This window comes from Chrysochloris asiatica, unplaced genomic scaffold (assembly GCF_000296735.1).
Source record: "Chrysochloris asiatica unplaced genomic scaffold, ChrAsi1.0 scaffold00194, whole genome shotgun sequence".
Classification (NCBI taxonomy): domain Eukaryota; kingdom Metazoa; phylum Chordata; class Mammalia; order Afrosoricida; family Chrysochloridae; genus Chrysochloris; species Chrysochloris asiatica.
In genome coordinates, this window is record NW_006408712.1 from 340,149 (window position 1) to 348,762 (window position 8,614).

The window sequence follows — 8,614 nt, forward strand, 5'->3', positions numbered from 1 at the left end:
AATGTCCTTTCCACAAAATAATTCTACCCAGGCCCATCCTCCACCAAGCAACACTCTGCCTCTGGCAAGTAAAATAAGTCTTCATGGTGTTGCCCAGTACATACGACATGCTTCCATTTACTTTCAAGTTATTGTACATTATCTTTTAAAACCAAATTAAGCTTTTTTCACTGTTCAATTGGTAGACATTTATCTTTGTGAAAATTACTTGATTATCTCATGGTAGGATTGAACATAATAAATTTTTCCCATTAAAATTTAATTGAATTTTTTTATTTCCATTTGAAAGCTTTTCACTTAGTGTCAGGGTTTTCTGGAACAAATTAAAGTCATTAACAAGTGGTAAGTATATTTAGCAAACCTATAATGAAGGACCCAAATGAAGACAAACAGCCATTGTCGTCATGATTTGTTCACTTTTTAATGACAAGCCAGAATACAAATCAAATAATGAAGATTCCTGACCATGTAGGAAACTTTAAAGAGAACAGTAAGATTACTCAAAAAAAAATTTTTTTTTAAGTAGAGTAAATCACAACAGTAAAAATGGAGAAAGCCTTAGCCTAGAAGGAAGGCAACAAATTATGACTCTACAATTTATCAGCTGAGTATCTTTGAGTAAGTCACTATTAGTCTCATTTTTCTAAGCTACAAAACAGGTACAACAATCCTTGATGTGCTTATTTGACAAAACTGTTGTGAAGATGAGTAGAGGCAATATATTTGAAATTGCACCAAACTAATGTAAAATCCTAATATTATAAAATTTCACATCTGAAGATCTTTTCAGATGCAGGATCTAAAAAAAAACAATTAAGATATACAATATTGTTTTCCTTTCCAAGGACTATGAATACCTTCTGCACTGACAACAGACAGTTAAGACAAGAAGATAGAGGAGTGTGAGAAATGAAAAGCAACATCCAATAAAAGAGACTGAGGAGAATGTGCAGTTCTAGCGACATAAAAGATGCCTTCTTCCCATCCGTCCTGATGGAACACCAACAACTAAATAACCCTGGGCGAAGGACTGTTCAGAATTTCGGAAGCAATGATATTTCACATGACTGGCCTAAGATCAAATGGTACAATGGTAAAGTTTGACTTCTGTATCCTTCACACACTATGGCAATTCCCCTTGGATCTCTCAAACATATAAATACTAGTGCAGTGGGTCATCTCTACCCTTTGACTGCAGTTCCAAACAAGAATTCATGGACACAAACCTTGCTGGTGACTGAAAGCATTGTTTGTGCTAGATGTATGTACTTAATCTTCATGAATGGTAACAGGAGTTAATTACGATCAGGAAAACAGATGCACAAATATCATCCTGAAATGGGATTTGTGGGTATGTGAAAAGAGAATTCAAGGTTACCCAGACTCAGTCTACGAAATTCAACTAACTAGATTGCCAAGAAATCTAGTTTCCCACTTATTTTGTACTTTTACTGATTTGTTTGTGCTGCCATGAATATTATTCTCTGTCAACAAGTCCTTTAATGGTCAATCTTATTGTTACTTAAGATATAAAATAGTACTACTTTTAAGCATTTGTTAGGGGTCTTAGTACTACACATATGTCCCATGAACATTGTAAAACCCAGTAAGAACTATCCTGGTCATGTAAACAGCTCTCCTGTGTACACTAGTTCAGACTCCATAACCAGATTATCATGTATTAACAGCAGGCATTAGATAAATCAATATACCTTTACACAGAGAACCTCAACAACTAGGGGCAATTATTAATAAAGGAGGCATCCTATTGGGTGTTATGTTAAATATGGGTGAAATGCAGTTTCTGCTGTCTCAAGTATTCAAGTGACTTTGGGTGACAAGAGGTTGAGAGCCCTTTAACCTAACAGTAAGACAGTATGCTGTGGATGCTAAGAGCATAAACGTTGAGGTCAGACAGTTGTGAGTTCCAGTACAATGTATTCCAATCTAACTTTGAGGCTTTGGGGCAATTATTTAATCTCTATGCCTCAACTTTCTCATCTATGTAATGGGAATAGCATCTACTGAAAAATATTCTGAAACTTGAAAATGGCGATGTACATAAAAGTACTTATACTTAGCGCAATGTCTGGCATATAATCAATTTTAAAATAGTATCTTTAACAAGTAAACATTATTCAATTCCTAGTCGAGAAGCCAGATCTCCTATCCAGGCCAGCCTTCATACCCACAACCACAACATACCCACAGAGTTGTGACTGTGTCCTTACTATGTGTTCCCTAAGGAATCGCACATCTCTTATTGGAGCACTTACATAGGGCCATCACTCTAGACCAGAGTTCAGTTCACCCAAGAGTTTCATGTCCAAACTAAAGATATGTCTTCCAAGTACTGGTGTGGTGCTATGGGATTATACTTGCACTGCAAAGGTAGTTTGAACTGCAAGGTTGGGGGGTTCAAATTCACCAACTGCTCCTTAGAAAGCTTATATAATTATGAGATGGAACAAACTCGAAGGCACTTAGCAACAACATTCTTGCTTAATTCTCATCTTACCTCCCAATTTATAAAACTTTGCAGCATTTCTCATTCACCCTATCTGTAACATCAACTCCATTACATCACCAGAAAACATTCCTACGTCTTCAATCTCTTTCCACTGCCTTACCCTGGCTTTTTCCTAAAGACACGCCTTCCCCCAAAGCAGCTGCAGTTAATTATCAATTATTTCACGGGACTAGTGGACAGGAGAAGTGGATTTACTATGAGTCATAAAGCTTACATTTCAGGGGTCCCTAACTTCCATGAGTTCCTTCTAAGGCCCTAGAAAGTACACTAACAATGTCTCATTTGTGTTTGAAAAAATTTTAAAGATAATTTAGCCACAATCAGATTGAGCTATTTCCTCACTTTCCCTTCTCTCAGACGACATTGTAGCAGTCAATTCTACAGAAGTATCTGAGAGGTGATCAAATATTTCTTAAAATAAACTCACTTGGATCCTAGTACACCACCTTCTTGGTTCTCATCCCTCTTCAGTCAACTTTGCTGATTCTTCATCTTCCTACTCTGAACCCTGGGAGTAAGCAACCCAGAGAACAGTTCTCTTCTCTATGTGTATTTACTCCCTAGATTCTAGGGCCTGGATCTTACCTAACCACAAGGATGAGATCACAAATACCGTTCATATTCTGAGGACAACTAGTTTTATCTCCTGTCCCAACCTCCTCTAACTCCAGATTCAGTTGTAAAAATGTAGATTAGACATCTTTATTTAATTGTCTAATGTTGTTAAATGCTGTCAAGTCTGCTGTGACTCATAGCGACCCTGTACACAACAGAATGAAACACTGCCCAGTCCTGCACCATCCTCACAGCTGTTGTGTTTGAGCCCATTGTTACTGGTACTGAGTCAATCCATCTCATTGGGGGTCTTCCTCTTTTTTGCTGATCCACTACCAAGCATTATGCCCTTCTCCAGGAATTGGTCCCTCTGAATAACATATTCAAAGTATGTGAATCTCACCATCCTTGCTTCTAAGGAGCATTCTGGCTGTATTTCTTCCAAGACAGATTTCTTCTGGCAGTTCTTAGTACCTTTAGCATTCTTCACTATCACTTTAGTTCTAAGACATCAATTCTTCTTCAGTCTTCTTTATTCACTGTCCAGCTTTCATATGCATATGAAGCAATTGAAAATGCCATAGCTTGGGTCAGGTGCACCTTAGTCCTGAAAGCGACATTCTTGCATTTTAGCACTTCAAAGATGTCTTTTGCAGCAGAGTTGCCCAATGCAATATGTCATCTGATTGCAGTTGGAATATGTTGACTGCAGTTTCCACATATTAATTGTGCATTCAAGTAAAGTGAAATCCTCCACAACTTCAATTTTTTCTCCATTTATCATGATGTTGTTTATTAGTTCCGTTGTGGGGATTTTTGCTTTCTTTAGATCTTCATCAATAAGTGCTTAAGTCCTCTTCACTTCCAGCAAGCAAGATTTTATCATCTGTATATCACAGGTTGTTAATGAGTCTTCTTGCAATCCTGTTGCCACGTTCCTCTTCATGTACTCCAGCTTCTGGGATTATTTGTTCAGCATATAGATTGAATAAACATGGTGAAAGGATACAACTCTGTTGATTTTAAGCCATTCTGCATGCCCTTGTTTTTCTATAACCACTGCCTTTTGGTCTATGTACAGGTGTTACATGAGCACAATGAAGTGTTCTGGAATTCCCATTCTTCACAACACTCTTTTAATTTGTTATAACCCACACAGTTGGACTCCTTGCATGGCCAGTAAACATCTTTCTGATTTTCTGTGCTTTCAGCCAAGATGCATCTGATGCCAGCAATGATATTCCTTGTTCCACATTCTCTTTTGAATGCCACTTGAATTTCTGTCAGCTCCCTGTTGAGGTACAGCCAGAATGCTCCAAAGAAACCAGGATGGCAAGACTTTTGTTTTTCATACTTCAGGCATATCAGAAGGGACCAGTTCCTGGAGAAGAACATCATGTTGGTAAAGTGGAGGGTCAGTGAAGAAGAAAAATCCCCAGAGAGATGGATTGGTAGCATGGCTGCAGCAATGGGCTCAAGCATAACAACTGTGAGGATGGTGCAGTATTAGGCAGTATTTCGTTCTATAGTGCATAAGGTCACTACTAGTCAGTACCAAACTGACCACGCCTAACTATAACAACCCTGTTGATGCACTACTGCAAAAGTTTCTTAATTATCTTCAGCAAAATTACACTTACATACAAGCAATTGATCCTCTGTTCCAGTCGACCCCTGGTCTGGTTTTGGTTGATACGTTTCTACATCTCTTTCTACAGATGTAATCAATTTGATTTCTATGTATTCCATCTGGGGATGTCCACGTGTATAGTCATCCACTTATGTTACTGAAAAAACTTGCAATGAATAATTTGTAAAATTCTATCATGTGATCTCCATCATAATTTCTACTACTGATCACTATTTGTTTGCAACTTTTGCATCCTAAACCAGCAATTGTTGTTAATTGCCGTTGAGTCGATTCCAACCCATAGCGACCTTGTATAGAGTTTTCAAGGAGCAGCTGGTGAGCTTGACAGACCAATCTCGCAGTTCAAATGCAGCAGCTGGTGAGCTTGACAGACCAATCTTGCAGTTCAAATGCCGTTGCAGTCTGACATATTAGCCCACCACACCACACCAGGACTCCAAACCAACAATATGCACCTGAAACTTAACATATCCAAACCAAATCTTTCCAAAACCTGTTTTCAACAATCTATTTCCCATAAATAGCAACTCTGTCCTTTCAGGAGTGTCCTGGTGTGGCACCATAGGATAAGCACTTGACCTCAAGGCTGGTTTGAGCCACAAGGTCGGCAGTGCCAACTCATCAGCCACTCCTCCGAAACCCTATACAGAGTCACTATGAATCGGAACCAACTCAATGGAATTTAACAATGCTTCCAGACACTCAGGCCAAAACCCTTGGAGTTATCCTTGACTCCCTATTTTTATAACTCATCCAATCTTACAAATTGTTATTATTGGTCCCTTCGTTACTGATGACCAATTACTTATTTTTGCCCAAACCAGTATAATTTATCCTATCCTGTGGCACTGCAAGTTAATATGCTGGACTCCAAGGTCTGGTTGAACTACAAGGTCAGTTGTTCAAGCTCACCAGCCACTCCTTGTAAACCCTATGCAGAGTCACTATGAGCTGGAAACACCGAGTCAGTGGCATTTAACAGCAACCCAAATAGCCTGGTTTCCATTTTCACTCTTACCCAACTGTTTTGCTCAAAAGAACCAGTAAACTTTGAATGCCCAGGTCCATGTCACTCTATTCTCTATCTAGATGGATGCTCATCACACTCAAGAAGTATAATTTAACCAAATCTCCTGGTGTAAGGAGCTCTGGTAGCATAGTGGTTACCAATCGGGCTGCTAACCTCAGGGTCAGCAATTCGAAACTACCAGCTGCTCCGTGGGAAAAAGATGAGGCTTTCCGTTCCCGTAAAGATTTATAGCCTCAGAAACCCTGTGCAGGGTCGCTATGAGTCAGAACCGACTCCACAGCATACAACTACAAAACCTGATGTAGCCCTGTGGGATAATGAGCTGAAATGCAAAGTCATTTGAACCACAAGGCTGGTTTTTCAAGCACACCAGCCACTCCTTGGAAACCCTATACAGGGTCACTATGGGTCAGAAACAACTCAACACTTCGCAAGACTCTAATACAGACCCTGGTTAACTTCCTGCTTCTCACTACTCCAATACTTTTACTGTTCCTAGATTTCAGGAATTTTTCCAAAGACTCTTCAAGTTACCACTGCTGAATAAACACAACCCAGATGTGAGCATAGGTTCCTTATCATAATATATCCATTTACTTTTTTTTTCTCCAGAGCACATCAAGTACTGCTATACTACAAATTCAATTGAAAGTAACTTTTTGAGTAGTATTTTCCAAACATGACGGTTTGCACAGATTCACCAAGTATGGGGCAGAGCTAGACTGCTTGTTTAATAGCTTTTCCAACGTGGCATATCCAACCTTTTGGTAAAATCCTAGGCTAATTTTGTTCCTAATCTCACACTTTTGTTAATTGCCTGTCATTTCCAACTCAAGAGATCCTGTATAGGGTGATAGGATTTCAGAGGACTGACAGTTTAAACTGCATTCATTAGGTATGTTAAAGCCACATACCTACACCTTTCACAGGCTTACAGACCAAGGATTTCTTAATCTGCACACTCACGCTTTTATTGCTCCTTATTTACTATTTTTCTCAGCAAATACACACCTGAACATATACATACCACATGAATAAATACTATTTGCTGAGAAAAAGAATTTTAATTTCCAAATGCAAACTCCTATACTAACAGTAATCACTGTTATCTGGAAACGTAACTGGAGAAATTAAGTTTTCATCTGTGAAACATACCAAAAGCTAGACTGCACTCTCTGGCCAAAAGCCCATAGCACATTTTACTCAGTGTTCCTTCCTAGTCACTTGCAACAGAGATGTTTTATTCTTTCACTGTCCCATCACACCACTGTCTGATGAATTACCTCAGAAAATACATCAAATGCTTCCATATACAATACAGTACGCATGTTACATGGCGAAATGTTATTCAAAGTATAAAAAAAGTCTAGTGGATTTGACAATAAAAATCTGCTTCCTCCAATGGAAACCTTTTCCAAATTAGGGGAAAACGAGCTCTAGTAACATGGCAGTTGGTGGTTGTGTGCCTTGGGGTCGGTTCCGACTCATAGCAACCCTGTACAGGGTTTCCAAAGCTGGAGATCTTTAAGGGAGAAGAAAGCCTCATCTTTCTCCCACGAACAGTTTGTAGTTTCAAACTGCTGACCCTGAGGTTAGCAGCCTGACTCGTAACCACTATGCTACTAGGAGCTCCTCTGGTCAATAGTTCTAAACCAGCAACTGCTCCGTGGGAGAAAGATGAGGCTTTCTGCCCCCGTAAAGATCTCCAGCCTCGGAAACCCTGTACAGGGCGAGTCGGAAGAAACCGATTACACGGCACACAGCCACCACCAAGCCCTGTATTTAAAAGATAAATCCATTGGGAGTACAAGAATAAAAGTTAATAGAGGTAAACAGTTACATACACAATCCTGCTATGTGTAGATGCATGGAAACTCCCAAGCTGACAGGGTGTGAGTGGGCATATGGCCAAAAATATGTTTACATTTGACATAATATATTTGTACCGGAGTTGCTTCCCTTTGCTACAAATATATCCATGAATATAGAATACAAAGGGGGCAAAGGTATGAAAATTTGTTAAACATAATCACCATGAGGCAATGAGTCATGGGTCCACATGCTCAAGAACACCAAAGTCAAGTGGGCTTAACAGAGTCCACATTAGAGAGCAACAGCCACCTTAAAGACCAAAGAGGAGTTACACCTGACCCAAACTATGGCATTTTCAATTATTACATATGCATGTGAAAGTTAGACAATGAATAAACCAGAGAATTCATGCATTTGCATTAAGGTGTTGGATAATATTAAAGTACCATGGAACACAAATAGAAACAAATCTGTTGGAAGTAGTAGTTAGAATGCTTAGAAACCAGGATGTCAGTATTTCTCATATTATCAGGAGGGACTAGTCCCTGGAGGACATCATACTTGGTGGAGGGTCAAAGGAAGACGCCAATTGAGATGGAGTGGCACTGTGGGAACAGCAAGGGGTTCAAGCGTAGCAACTATTGTGATGTTGCCACAGGACCAGGTAGTTTCATTCTGTTGTGCATAAGGTCAGATGGACTAGAAGCACCACAAAATGTCCAAGTATTGGTCTCTCCCTGTCCATAGAAAACAAGAATGAAGTAAAAGAAATACTCATGTAAACAGGAAGCATGAGAAATTAGAATTAGTTACTGATGTTGTGGGAGACTGCAATTAATGAAATATAATATGTATTAATTATTGAATGAAAAACTCATCTTCTCTGTAAACCTTCACCCAACTCACAAAATCATTAAAATACATACATTGAGGAAGATTTTATTTTTTATTTTCTTAAGCAATTAATTTCATTCACATTAAAACAGCCATAATTGTAATTTTTATTTTATGTACAGTGTTGACATGTTTCTGCTGA